Here is a 15,829-nt window from a genome sequence, read left to right as displayed (position 1 = left end):
ATGTTAACTTAGCGCACTAGTCACAGCAAGTCAAATTTGATTTCTTTCCGGGTTTAGGATGTTGTTTGTCTTTCTTACTTGATTTTTCCTTCTTCCATGCCTTATATTTCTACTGAAATATACTGGACAGGCACAGAAATCCATAACCCAGACTAACTGGAACAAAAATAGTGTTTGTAGGTACAATGAGAATACATGGTGAGGACATAGCCCTGAGTACTGGCACACAATTGTCCCTAAATTAAACTGTTAGTGCAGTCAAATACACACTTCCAGTGCAAGGCAGCAGCATTCTCTCAGACATCACAAGCAAGTCAACACAGCTCAGACCATTACTAGTAAGGGAATTTAGAAGTGTCCATATTTGAAAGACAATTGTTTAGCTTTATTAGTGCAGGCCATGACATAATGACCCTCTAATCCAAAAAGTAGTCCCTGGCCCATATTCTTTGCCAGTACGGATGTAACCAGTAAGCCCTTCAAATCCATAGAACTTGGCTTATGAAAAAAACTCAAAATTGTCAGAGCCTAGGTTCTAAATCTGGGGTGTCTCAGCTGTTAAACCATCTTGACCCATCACATTTGTTTTTTTCCCCATACCTAAGTAGCTTCAGGCAATCTTTTTTGATACTACATAGATCAAATAACTTTAGGAAGGAAATACAGACAAATTCAGAACTTCACAAAATACTCTTGAACATAGACAAGTATTACATGTATGTCTGTTTTTCCTGATACAACACAAGTATTAGACATCGGAACCACCTGGGATTTTTGCTAATTTTCAACTGTTATATTATGGCATTGCATATATTCTGTCCATTTTCACAAGAAAGCCACGTGTATGAATATGGATAAATTCACAGGTGTCTTAATGGTAATTGTGCATTTGCTCATTAGTGGCTTTATTCAGATTCTGTCACTTACTGCAGGTTGGATCTACAGAAGATGAAAGCTCTGCTTTGCTTTTCTTTGGTTATGGCAAGGTGAGATCTAGCCTTTGCTGTTCACTAAAAAATGGTTTAGTTATATGATGGTGTGTGGAGTTGGTGTTGTAGATAGCCCGCTACATGCACCCTGGTAATAAAGTATATAACAATATTAAATATCGAATGATGATTTGCTTAAAAAGGTATCATATGCCTGTTCCCGTAGGGGAGGAAGTAAGTGGCTGCTCAGCATTGAGTTTGTCATTTTCTCCAAACAATTCCTGTCTTCCTAGTCATGTATTCAAGCCACTCAGTTTTTGTTTTCATATTCATAGAGCCAGTGAGCTCTCCTGCTCTTAGCCTGACCCTGTCCATTGAACATGTCATGGAAAACACTACAGTGTCACCATCAAAAGGTCTTATCTAGCACCATTCCACCAAAGCTAATCAATAAGAGCAAGGTAACGTCTGGGGACCAGTTCTATCTACAGAACTTCATAAAGGGAAAACCTACTCAAGATCCATATGAAGTTCTCAGTTGTTTAATCTCACCTTTAAAGAAATCCTATAACTGACTGACTTCCTTAAATACAGTAAATACTGTGGGATAAAGATGCAGCATCTTCATAAGCCTGCTAGGACAAATTAATTTCATTATTGCTATGATTTCTGAATTTTACCATGCCAGAATTTCCAATACTTTCTCTGCTCTAAAATTAGTTGTATTAGGTAGCAGGCCAACATGGGAAAACTGAATAGTCAAGCACAATGGATTGCCCTTGCATACCTGTCCCTATCATTCAGTAGCTATCACCAGAAATGCTGTGCTCATTTCTTCTGTTTCTAAAGTTTCTTTTCTAAACTCTAAGGTCTTCAAGCTCAGAATGGCACTTCCTGTCAACTGTTTGGGTGTTTCAAAACCAAGCAGAAAACATCATTATGATGTGAGGCATTCTTGACTCCAAACACACAAGACATATGGATGAAGTTGCTTCACTAATATCAAATGTCATTTTGATCACTTCATAAAGGCCAAATATAAGGCAGGACTACTTTCTATATGGTTTAGATGGTACAGTTTCAGATCATGCTCTTTCCGGCAGTGGAAGGAGCTGAAAGCAGAGGCACATGGGTGTGAACTGACTCATGTAAGATTGCCCAACAGGTCAGCTGCACAGCCAGTAGTGGAGTCTAGAATTTCTGCATTCCTAGCTTGAGACGGTATCTTCTGATCTTTGCCACATACAGAGTGTTGAGCCTCATTAGTTGCTATAACGCAAAAATCATTACATGCCCAGCAGAACAGCAAATGCTGCTAGGTAGCCAGTAATACCTCGTGAAGACTAGAAAGTTCTCTATTGCTGCAACAAGCACCAACACCAGGTACATTTGCATAGAAGGTGAAATTTCTGTTCGTCATTAGATCTGTGAATGGATCTGCCCTGAATGTTTGTTCAGCCTATGCTAATAACCAGGATATTAGGTTACCTAATAGCAACTTCAAGTTCTTGTGTAGACACTTGTGGATGGATTGCAAGTGTTTTGGAATGGCCACGCAATTGTTTTGCGCGTGTTCATTTTTTCATGTTATGACTAGATTGCACATTCAGTGTGCTTAGGTGGCCAAGAAGGCCAACAGCGTCCTGGCTTATGTAAGAAGCAGTGTGGCCAGCAGGACTAGGGAAGTGATTGTCACCCTGTACTCAGCTCTGGTGAGGCTGCACCTTGAGTATTGTGCTCAGTTTTGGGCCCCTCACTACAAGAAGGACATGGAGGTGCTTGAGCGAGTCCAGAGAAGGGCAACGAAGCTGGTGAGGGGTCTGGAGAACAAGTTTTATGAGCAGCGGCTGAGGAAGCTGGGATTGTTCAGCCTGGAGAAGAGGAGGCTCAGGGGTGACCTTATCGCTCTCTACAGTTACCTTAAAGGAGGCTGTAGTGAGGTGGGGGTTGGTCTATTCTCCCATGTGCCTGGTGACAGGATGAGGGGGAACAGGCTAAAGTTGTGCCAGGGGAGGTTTCGGTTGGATGTTAGGAAGAACTTCTTTACTGATAGGGTTGTTAGGCATTGGAATGGGCTGCCCAGAGAAGTGGTTGAGTCACCATCCCTGGAGGTCTTTAAAAGACATTGAGATTTAGAGCTTAGCGATATGGTTTAGTGGAGGACGTGTTAGTGTTAGGTCAGAGGTAGGACTAGATGATCTTGGAGGTCTCTTCCAACCTAGATGATTCTGTGATTCTTTGAGGAAGACATTGCATTGCTGTTCTATTTGTACAATACCTGGCAAAGAACATTTCTGTGAATAATCACCATTAATGGTAACAATCCCCCCCTCCCCCTCCATTACAGCCAGGGAATTACCTGGTATCTCTCAAAACCATCTTTTTGTTCTTTTTCCATTTCTTCACCATGTCATTTTCATTACATATGCACCATCTTTAGTTGCTTATAAAAGACCTTAGGCACTCTCATCCAATTATTTCAAGAAGTATCTCAATCTGTGAGATGACAGCACATTTTCAGAGCACTCCTTAACCCCTGGACACTTTCAGGGTGTATCAAATACCATGTTATGAAGCCACCACCATGGCAGAAAGTGTTGAATGGTTCCGTGACAAAGTTGATTCTCATTATGAAGAGTGGAGAGTGATAAGGGATTTTCTGTGAAAGTGTCAGCTGTCCAGAATAGTCCACTGCAGCCATATTTAAAATCAACATCTCTTGGTAACTAAAAAGAAATATATTAATTTCAAACCAAAACTTTCTGATGAATTAGTAACAAATATTTCAAGTAGGCCACATAGTCACAGCACTGTCTCAGTGCTGGACCATTTGAGAATCAGACTCCTACACCTCTATACCACACTGTTAGTTCCAAACTAAAGTATGACACTTTTAGGCTGATGTATTTTAGTGTTAGAAAAAAAACATTTACTGTGCAACCCCGTGTCATTATCCATCCGGCAGTATTAGACTGTTACATATAACCACCACTTGCAATAATAGCTCTTATGATGCAAGATCATGACATGTTGCAATGACATCAGGCCTGTGTGCTCCTTAGGGCTCTAAGGGGACACTCCAGCATTGCATCAGAAATTTACATTGGCTGGTGTTCTTCATGACTGAAAACATCTCCAGGGCCACATGCTATTGAAAGACTCCCACAAGTAGCTCCTGTGGGTGGGTGCAAGAGGAGAGCCATGAGCCATGGGGAAACTCCATGGGGCTGTCAAGGCTGGGTCCTCACCAGCCAGAGCCTGTCCCACCAACCCCAAACAGTGAGCAGAACACGTCGGGGGGCGCCCTGGGCCAACACCAACACAGGGTTTCGAGTAGATTTGTGGTGACAGGCTAGGAAGTCAAGACTGCATGCCTGGGCCCTGATCAGTAGGGTATGTGGTCAAGCACAGCTGCCACAGGGTTGCAACAGAGCACAGACTACTAACTGCAACAGTCTCAGCTTAAAAGAAGCTCACACCAAAAAAACAAGGGACAGCCCTTGCTAAGGCTACTTAGAGGAGATGTTCAGAGGAGCATCTCCTGAGGCTGCTTCCATCCTTTTCTTTCAAGACTACCACCTACATTAGCTTTAAGCTCAGGCACCAAAAACTCCTAGGTCCCAAGAGCTCTGTTGAAGCTTTTCAATACTTCTATGCCATGTCAGCTCTCTGACAAGAGATACTTTGGTCCCTTGTGGTCTTATGTCTGTTTACATTTTTGATTTTTTACTGTTTGCTGTGATACACAGTGCTTGAATCCAACTTCAGCGAGTTCCCCAGTCTATAAGTGATTCCATGATATTTTCTTGATTAAATTTCAGTGTTCTCCTGTCACTGGTTCTGTTGGTAGACATATTCAGTAAGTCTTACTGCTCACAACTTCGAACTTCCCCCATTGAACTATTTACCCCAAATTCTTTCCAAACTCTCTGCAGCTTCAGACATGCTAATGTATCAAACAGGACAGACATCCTGCTGTCCTCAATACAAACTGGCAGAGCTGACATCCAGGCAGCTAAACTCCTTTATCCTCTATGACAAATCACCAGCCCATGCAATTACCTGGACCACAGCTGGGAATTATTTCCCTGGAGTAAAGCACCACCAGCACAGAAGAGTTGTGGGCCACATTTCAGGACCAACCTTGTGTTTGGTTTGTTTGCTGGTACAGAGGTAATGAAACATCCCAAAAGTGATTAGACAGAGCCATAAAGGGGTTTCTTCTCTCCTGGGCTGCAGGATTCAGCTAGGTTTGAGAAACAAGTTGGAGAATGGACAAAAAGGCAAAAATAAAATGGAAATGAGGCCTGTAGCCAGCTGTAGGGAAGGCAGACTTTGGTGGATGAAATGTCAGGTCACATCCAAGTTACAGCAGAGCATCCCAAAGACACTTTCATTATAACAATATCTTTCTGATTTCTGTCAAGCCTAGTCTTTGAAAACCTTCAAAAGACATCTGACATCTATTTCCAAAGCTTTATGCATAAGATATTACTGTTTAATCTCCCCAGGACAGGAACTCTTGTGTATGCATAATAAATAGACCCCAGCATCATTTAGAGACTGCAGGTATTGCATGCAAGACTGAAACATTCAAAGCTATATACATGGTGTTTTTCCTTTAGTTTAATTTGGAGAAAAAAAAAAGTACTTTTTCCATAGAGCCTAACAAAAGAATATGGTCTTCCAGAGTGAAATAGCCTCTTCACCTATTGCAAACTTCTACAGATGCACTTACATTTCTGAACATATCAGCCATACAGTGGAAGTCTTTACCTGAGCTTGTCTACAAAGGTGCAGGCAAGCTACCAATACAGCAACTGACATCAGACCACATCATCAAGAGAAACTCTGGCAGTTATCAATTACTGCTGAATGAAAACATTTATCTAAACTAATATATAAGCAGGCATCCATGAACAGACAATGAAGCATGAGCTAATTGCCTACCAAGTCTTTCCATCTACTTGATTGAGTTTGGCAAGTAGATTCAGCATGCAAAGTCACCATTCTGCAGGGACTTAACGCTTGCATTTAGAGACATTAGCTCTTCCTGATGGGAAATTACTTTTCTCTCAATGTTTCCACAAAGAGTTAGGAAGATGCAGGAAATACTTCTGCACGTTTGGTATCTGATGTTCACAAAACTTCAGTCGCTATAAGTAGCTAGGAGTCTATGTAAGAATGGGCAATGCACAGCAAAATCTTCCACTCAGCAGCCATAGCAGCACCCCTTGGCATTCCTGACCTGTAGCACTGATTAGATCAAGGATTTCCCAGGAGATAAGTTGATAACTACAGTATTTGTTGGATGGATTGGAAAGACATCCATAACACACTTCCTTTTGGCTTTAAGAGACAAATTTACTTTTCAAGAGCAAAAAGCTTCTGCCTAACTTCATGACTTCAAGTAATCACTCCACGTTCTATGAATAATTAGGACTGTGAAATGCATTTTTTTTTTCTTCAGCTTGTGTTGGTGCTATGAAAAGCATTATTTCCTCCAGTGTAGAAAGGCATCTCACTTCCTGTTTTTTCTGTTACAGTGCATCAGGAAAAAGAAATCCCATAGCCTTCTGTCCAAGATAAGCACATAAGCTCCCTAAACCTAACAGATGTCACTGCATTTAAACTGATTCAAAGAGCACTTTTGTCTAAAACATTTGGCTAAGGAAGAACAATACTGTATGGAGTTCTTTGCTTGGGGGAAGCCCCAGAAACTATGCCTTAGACTCTAAGCCATCTCTTCCCCTTCTGACTCCTTCAGCCTTACATCAGCCTCACTCCTCAGTACCCACAGTAGGCAGAGATGGGCAAGTAGTCACAGCTGTGACAAAGCAGGTTACCTCAACTCAGTTATTTAACCTGTACTTATTTTGCTTTTACTATTAATCCTGGCAAGAAAAACCTTAACATGCAATTCACAGGCTAGGATAACTCATCCAAGCTCAGCATTCCCTGGTGTGTGGGAGGGCGTGCAACTGGATGGAAAACAACCTGCTGATGTGACCCAGTTTCCTTACAGAGGGAAATCTTGTCTATGTAAAAGAAAAGCTTATTTCCCTAGAATAGCCTTTGGAAAAGAAGCTACAAGCCCAGTTAAGATTAACGTGTTATTTAATTTTACCAGGAGACTGTCTAAACAACAAGACAAACCATATACACCCTTCAGAAATGAAGTCACAGTGTTCAACCACATAAAGATCTACTGTATTTCAAGTAATTTGGAGTTATTTGAAACTGCATGAAGTGTAATGGCTCAAAATATATAGACAATTAAACATGAATTATTGGCCTGTTTTCTCCTAAACTTCTATATATCATTAAACCTGTGACTACAGAACAGCAAGGTGAACAAATAAAAGAGCAAACTGCTTGATCAGCAGATGCCAGTTGTATATATTTCTAGTGTTAGCCTTTATCCTTCAAAGAATCCTTATCGTAAACATGTTCAATGAAATGAGCATGTCGATGTTCATCCTAAGTAGATGAAATAAGCTGATACAAAAGATTGGTCCACTTAAACCTGGTCACTGTTTAATATTTGGTGATTAAAGTTGAACACCTGGGCAAGTGTATGCAGAACATGGGTCTAGGGCAAAATGACTCAAGACAATCAAGTCCAGGAAGGGGGAGTGAGAAAAGAACAGTGACTTGGAAAGCAACAATTCCTTGCTAGAGGACGTGGGTTTTCAGGAGTTGGAAGCAACTGTCATTCAAAAGAGGGAGCCGTATGGACATAAAGAGTAAAAGTGACAGGGCAAAAGGGGTAAAATGTTGATCAGAAGATTGTTTCAAAGAGGGCTTGAGAAGCATAGGAAGTGAGAGGAAGAAATTAAACCAAATATATTATTTTAATATTTAAAAGTACTCTCCTATAGGTTCCCCAAGAAACATCAGTAGACAGGTGGCAAGACAAAGCAGCCATTAATTTGATTACTTGTTTGCACAATTTACAGTAACAATTAAGAAGTCTTAATGTAGATATTTACTGAATGAAAATGTTGAAAAGCAGGTTTTGTAATAAGACTAGTTCCACTTTCTCCAGCTTTCCCAAGAAGTGCAGCATACACTAAACTGGTCCAGAAAAAATAAATAAATAAATAAATAAATCAGATATTATCATCCCCAACTGAAATACAAGGCCGACAGGAAACACTAAGAACTTAGCTTAGCTCTGTTCATATCAATAGGCTGGGTAAAGGGAAAAGTTACAGGTGAGAACAGGTCATGAAAATCTAGTTCAGTTCATATTGACTGTGCTTCTGGGAAATACAGAAACATTTTTTAAAAGTGTTTGAAATGTTTCCTTCCTCAATAGCCTGCTTCTGCTGAGAATTTGAAAATATCAGCAACCAGTAATGAAGTACTTGATTAGTAATGATACCACATACTTTTACATGGATAAGGAACCCAGAGCTCCCCAAAAGGCAGGCAGCACCAAATACCCTTGTTATTATGATTTATAAAGACATAGTCTATCAGTGTCAAAATGTAGAAGAGTTTATGCTTTGTTTGCCCACCAGTTCTGTTTTCTAGCTCTCTAAAAACACGTCCTTTGCTGTCACAGATTACAGATGTGTAATTCCAGATTCCTTTCATTGTATGCAGATGGTCTTAATGAAGGCTACCGACTTTATTCTATTTTTTTATAGTCATTACTAGAACTTCAGATTATTTTATTCCAGCAAAATAAGTGATATGTGTCACAGCAAGCTAAACTGATAGGCATTTTGTGCCATTGATACCATGCTTTGTGCCATTGATACAATGCTTCTTGCATATCCACCTGAAGGATTTGGTGCCAACCACTGAAGTAAAATATTGGTCTAAAGCAATCCAGATTAAAGAGTGCAAGTGACGTTTCAATGCCTGTGTCCTTGTTAAAAAAAAAAAAAAAAAAGGAATTACACCAGCTAGAGACTTGTCCAGGTAAGAATTTAAGAACTAGGGCATGATATTAGTACATCTGACAAAGGTACTTGTCTCGGAAGCGAGGTCCTAGCCTGGCAGAGATTTCTTGGTTCTTGACTTTTCCCTACCTCAAGGTCACTGTCCTTCCCTTTGCCTCATTAAGGATTGCATAGCAAGGACTAATTTTTTGCTGGTGAGTCCTCTGCTTGAGCAAATAAGGTCCCAGGCTTCTTGAATCATCCAGCTGTTACATTTTTCATCCAGCTTATATTTCACTTACCGGGGATGAAATTACTTTATTTTATAGATGTTCATTTTCATGGAGATAAAATTTAAATAAACATTTTCCAGTCACTGATGGCTGCACATAAAATATTATGCTTCTTTTGTATTATGCAGTAAAACTGCCATAAAATATTGTCTGAAGCTTATGGAGCAATTGTTCATAAACAAACTGGTTGAACAAAAGTTGTTTTGAAATTATCATACATTGTTACTGAGCTCACTAGAAGAATCCCAGTTAGGAAATTATACCTGTATTTCTGAAGTGGCAAGTTTCTCCAAGAATAGCTAATTCCATGTCTTATAAAAACTTATTAAAAAGAGTACTGCTAAGAGCTCTCAGAAGTCACTTGGCACTACACACTGAACAAGCCACTGAATAACAATTGATGTCATTTTTACAGCTTATATCTATAGCTACATTAGCTAATCACATCTTCAGTTTACTGCTGGTATCAACAAAGTCTCATGTAGCCAACTGTGTGGGCCTTATACCTTAACATCTAAGCTTTAAGTGTAGACAAAATGCATACCATCATGAATACAATGCTCAAAAGCATCAACCCAGCATAACAGTTGATGCCCTGTCTTCATAAAGTTCCTAATGTTTAATAGGTTTCTTTCCCTCCCTCACCCTCTTGACCAAAAGAGATTGTTGCCTTTCCTCTCAAATATTTCAAATGCTTTCCTCTAAGCATGTTTATGCTCAACTAAAGTGAGCCTCCAGTTTGTTTTGCTTTAATAGAAATAGAAAATTAGATTAAGCTCTTCATATATAAGTGACTTCATCTTCATAAAAGACATTAATTTCTCTATGACTCTGCAGAACTTTGATAGTAAAGTACTGAATAATTTTCAGTATCATGAGATTAAGTCCTGACCTCACTGGCACCTTTCTGCTACGAACTTGAGTCAGTAAGGCCAAGTTTCACCCAAGATCACCTAGTCACATACAGTCTCCTGACTTTGAAGTTCTCTTCTAAGGAGAGAATTCCTCTAAACTTGAAGCATGATTGCCATTATCCATGAAGTATATAAATTTTAGATTATACATATTTGTCTGAGTACCGGCATATTTCACAAACGTGAAGAAATATCCTGATTAGATGTCATTGAAAGAGAATCTGAGCAGAGTTCAGCCATGCAATCTAGGGAAAACTTTTGCCCTAGAGGTAAAAATTAGAGAAAATTAACTGAATTTTCTTGAATGTAGTTGAATTAATCTGAATGGTTACTTAAATATGAATCCAAAGGAAACTCACTGTAATGAGTTCTTTATCTACAGATGCCATTTATGCCGTTTGTTAGAGCAGTCCAGCCTATAAAAGTCTTTTGCAGATTATATTTTGCTCTCCACTCACACATTTTACCTATTTTAAATATTAACTAATGTTATTAAATACTGAAATACTAATATAACTACACAATATAGCATATTTAATATAACTCATTGTAATAAAAATAAAAAGACGTTACAAAAGAGTTTTGCTTAAGATATCCTGCAATGGAATTTTAAAAATAAAATTAAGTATTTAACCATTACTAGATGTATTCATACAATTATTATCCATTTTGCTCCTACATTTCTAGAAGTCTTGAATATCTGTGTGTATACTTCAAAACCACATTTCCAAATTCCTATATATTTTGGAATTTACTGCTGAAATACTGCTGAAAGCTCAGTTTAGAAGCTTATTGCAACATTTCCCAAGAGAACTTAACCATTATATCCTTTATAAACTGTCCATGATTTGTAAGTAAGTAATTTCTTTTACACCCTCTATTACTGTCTGCTAGGATTTAGCTTTCTTCTTAAAGCAGGCTGAAACTTGTTCGGTTGTTATGAACAGATTTCACAGGTCTTAAACATCATTAAATGCCAACAGCAAGCACAAGATCCCAGTAGCAGTAACCGGATAGGTGCAGTCCAGTGTTACACATGGGGTCAGTTCACAGCTCTGACTTATCTTCTCAAACTACTACAGACTTACCATCCAGTTCTGTCTAACCAGACTTGTCATCACACAGGACATAAGCAATACAATTCAGAAATCCAGCACCACTGTATTATCTCTACAAGCTGGACAATTCCTTATCTATTGCTGACCTTGTGATCAGAGTCTACAATATAGTAATATAGGCTAAAAGAACACAGATTCATTGAAACAAGACAGACAATTTAAACACTTCAAGGAGCTTGACAGTACATTAACATCAATTAACACTTCAGTGCTAAGCAATGCTAAGTTTATCACTGCTTTGGACAGACTTCTAAGCAGATAACATGGAGCTTGCACAGGTCAGGTATCTCTGCTGTCTAAAGCAACTTCCCAGCTAGTTCAACTCTTTCAGCAAAGCCCTGTAGTCTGACCACAAAGCCATATTCAGACTGGCAGGAATTACCTTCACTAAGGGACTGCCCATTTCCTCCCAGGAGATAGGAAGCTATGTAACCCCAGAAATTACTATATAACCACAAAATTTAATCATTTCCTACTGGGACTTCAAATTTTCTGAACCAAGGGAAGGTTAGAGAGGGTTTGTAAGTAGTGAGGTATTCCTAGATACAATGCAAATACAGGTCAGGGAGAACAATGAAACAGGGATACTGTGCAAGTGGCTTATAAAACCCAGAAACCTATTACCACAAAGTCTATGGTTCACACCTCAATCCAATTAAGATAATTGCACTCTCAGGAACAGCACAGGAGCTACCTAGGATAAAAGGCTCAGGCACAGAAGACTCGGTTTTGGATAAAGAATAGATGGTTCAAACTTGTTTGAAAATATTCATATGAGTTTAGAGAAGTTTCCACTCCTATACTGCAAGGCTGAACACCTCTGGCTTCTATTCAGCATATCCCAGGGCAGTTAACTAGTGAAAATAGAGACAGGTATGACAAGAATAGTACAAAGAGGACACAAAAGGTCACAAGAAAGCTGAACAGGTCGAACCCTTCTAACTTCAGAAATAAAATGGCCTTAATGCTCTGGTGTACATTCAGGGGACTATCTAGAGTATAATTTTAAGCTGGAAGTTTTGTAACATTCTATAGTGTTTTGTTTTGTGTTTTTTGTTTTTGTTTTTTCTCCCAGAAGCTTTAATTGTAGGCTTGATCTTGGGAACAGAATTAATCTTGCACTTAACATTGGAAAGTTCCAAAAGTAATTTTGAAGCATCTTGCAAGCCACCCAACTTAACACATTTCATTGTGCCAGTCCCCATACTGCTGTTTCCTGAGTGTATATGCCTTGATGCAGTTAGGGAGGCAAGTAAAAGCTGCAGAATTCATGCTTACATATAAACTCACCTAACGGCCCACTGAATCATGTGCATGCCTCCAGCAGAAGACAGCAAAATGTTAAGGATAAGGATATTGCTATATATGATTAAGATATCAGGATTTTCAAGCAAGTTATTTAATTTCTTCATAGTCTATTACCAATAATAACCAGTCCAGAAAGATAGTAAAATGAAGGCACTTTGCATGTTCATAACAGGTTAAGTAGTACTTTCAAAACTTCAGAGTTTCAAGGGAACATTATTTTCCTGCAAAAGTGCTTGCACATACTTAGCTTGAAGTACATGAGGAACTCAGATTTTTGACAGGCTGCAAGTAGGTACACAAGTCTTGATACAGTCAGCACTGCAAGGCATATATAGCATTGACTCACCCACTAGAAATACACGTACATCTAAGTGTTATTAGATAAGCCCATATCTACTAACTGCCAAGGCCATTTTAATTGTTTTTTGTTTGTTTGTTTGTTTTTTAAACTCACACACCTTGCAAGCTTATTAACATATAGCATAGACTATCACTATTAGCTGCTGACTATCACTATTAGTTGCTAGTAAAGTAAATGCAGTAAGAAAAGCATAGCTGTGCACAGAACTGGAACAAATTATTTATGAAAATGCAGCAAAGCTTGACTGTTGACTAATTCAAAAGACATAACTCACGTTAAAACAGCTGATTACTTACAGCAAACTTGCCTATTGTTTTATACTTCTACTGTGTAACACATATATCTTAAATCCAAGCCATGCATCCAGCCTACCCGTGTTGTTGAGCAGTACACAGTTTTTACATCAGGGCACAAAGTACATTACAACACCATTAACCACAAGAACCCATTATTGAGACATAGTGCAGGGAACACAGAAGGACAGAGTCCAGTTCATTAGGTACTTCCATAGTGATGGGGGAGGTCTACAGCTAAGCTGAGAAATCAGCCTAGACCAGCAGCAGCAGCCATAGCCCAAAACTCCTCGATTATAAGTCAGAGCCCCCGGCCCACGGGTGGAGGCTGCAGGTCAGTCTGGTCAGGGCCATCAAGGCCTGTTTATTAGTGCTCCTCGGGTCTTAGTATCCTGTTGTAGGATATACAACTTTTTGTTGTGTGTATAAGTGTTCTCAATGGGAGACTGTTTAAAAATAACTTTTTTTTTTCACAACTGAGGATTTTGTCCGTGGGCCTGTTTTGACAGAAGCCAAGAAAAGTTGAAGGTAGGGATATGAACTGTTTAGAGACATGAACACCATTTCTTTATACAGAATGCCTAGGTGAGGGAGCAACAGGTTCACTTAATTGCTGTTGTTAAACTGGGTTGCTGGAACCATAGGGTAAATGGTAAAGGCTCAGCAGAGGGGCTTAAGGGACCACAGGAACAGCAGAAAAGTTGTCTGCTGGCTGGTGATACAACAACTGAAAAGTATTTCCATGCATCTCTAATGTGATATTGGTACCGGAATCAAGCAGTAATTTACTGAGGGGAAATACCTGATCCTTAGGTATCAGGTAGATCCTGATCCTAGATCCTTAGATCCTGTTATAAATGAAGTCTCAACTCAATCTGAATTTAGTAATATTTATAAAATAAATATTTATAAAAGGTATAAAAGGCAAGTAAACAGCACTGGGTGTGCAGGGAGTCTACGCTCCACCAACATGCACACACAAACATCAAACATTCTAAATATATCATCAATATATCATCAAACATTCTAAATATATCACAGAATCACAGAATCACAGAATTTCTAGGTTGGAAGAGACCTCAAGATCATCGAGTCCAACCTCTAACCTAACACTAACAGTCCCCACTAAACCATATCCCTAAGCTCTACATCTAAACGTCTTTTGAAGACTTCCAGGCATGGTGACTCCACCACCTCCCTGGGCAGCCCGTTCCAGTGCCTAACAACCCTTTCAGTAAAGAAATTCTTCCTAACATCTAACCTAAAACTCCCCTGGCGCAACTTTAGCCCATTCCCCCTCGTCCTGTCACCAGGCACGTGGGAGAACAGGCCAACCCCCACCTCGCTACAGCCTCCTTTAAGGTATCTGTAAAAAGCAATAAGGTCGCCCCTGAGTCTCCTCTTCTCCAGGCTGAACAAGCCCAGCTCCTTCAGCCGCTCCTCATAGGACTTGCTCTCCAGGCCCCTCACCAGCTTCGTCGCCCTTCTTTGGACCCGCTCAAGCACCTCGATGTCCTTCTTGTAGCGAGGGGCCCAAAACTGAACACAGTACTCGAGGTGCGGACTCACCAGAGCCGAGTACAGGGGGACGATCACCTCCCTAGCCCTGCTGGTCACAGTGTTTCTTATGCAAGCCAGGATGCTGTTGGCCTTCTTGGCCACCTGAGCACACTGCTGGCTCATATTCAGCCGACTGTCCACCATCACTCCCAGGTCCTTCTCTGCCTGGCAGCTCTCCAACCACTCATCTCCCAGCCTGTAGCTCTGCTTGGGGTTATTGCGCCCCAGGTGCAGGACCTGGCACTTGGCCTTGTTAAACTTCATGCAGTTGACCTCAGCCCATCGGTGCAGCCTATCCAGATCCTCCTGCAGAGCCTTCCTACCCTCGAGCAGATCGACCCGCGCACCTAACTTGGTGTCATCTGCGAACTTACTGAGGGTGCACTCAATGCCGTCATCCAGATCATTGATGAAGATGTTAAAGAGGACCGGCCCCAGCACCGAGCCCTGGGGGACGCCACTAGTGACTGGCCTCCAACTGGACTTGACTCCATTTACCACAACTCTTTGGGCCCGGCTATCCAGCCAGTTTCTAACCCAACGAAGCGTGCGCCAGTCCAAGCCAAGAGCAGCCAGTTTCTTGAGGAGAATGCTGTGGGAGACGGTGTCAAAAGCCTTACAACAATGCTTTTAGATACTAAACCCGAGTATGCCTATACATACGTACAATCAGGAAAGATAACAAAGAATCCTTTAAATTCCATGACTTAATAGTCTCCATTTTCCATTCCTTTTCTTGACTACAAACAAGTCTCCACCAAGCAACTCGGTCTTCGGGCCTTATGTATCCTAATCTTCCCAGATCGAAGAAAAGCATATCCATTTCCTTTTCAAAGCCAATAGGGCCTGGGTCAAAAGGCACGTCCAGATCAGCAGGGGGCGGAACAGCAAAGGCCTGCGATGGCAATAGCGGTGGGGGGCCGATGGTGTAGCAGAAGGGTCAGTAAACGAGCCCGCAGCTCCCTCACTGTCTGGCAAACCACACGTTTCTGACTGTGGTCCCACAGGGCTCTTTAAGGCCTCAGAGACTGCTCGCCAGGTGCCGAGCAATCCCACTGCAACCTTGACGTTTTTAGTTGCAGAGTCCCACACCTTGACCTCAATTTGGTCCCATATTTCAGGATCATAAAGTGTCTGATTGTTAATAAGGAGAATAAGAAG

The sequence above is a fragment of the Anas acuta genome, chromosome 1 (genome assembly GCF_963932015.1).
Source record: "Anas acuta chromosome 1, bAnaAcu1.1, whole genome shotgun sequence".
Taxonomy (NCBI): domain Eukaryota; kingdom Metazoa; phylum Chordata; class Aves; order Anseriformes; family Anatidae; genus Anas; species Anas acuta.
This window is presented reverse-complemented; position numbering follows the sequence as displayed.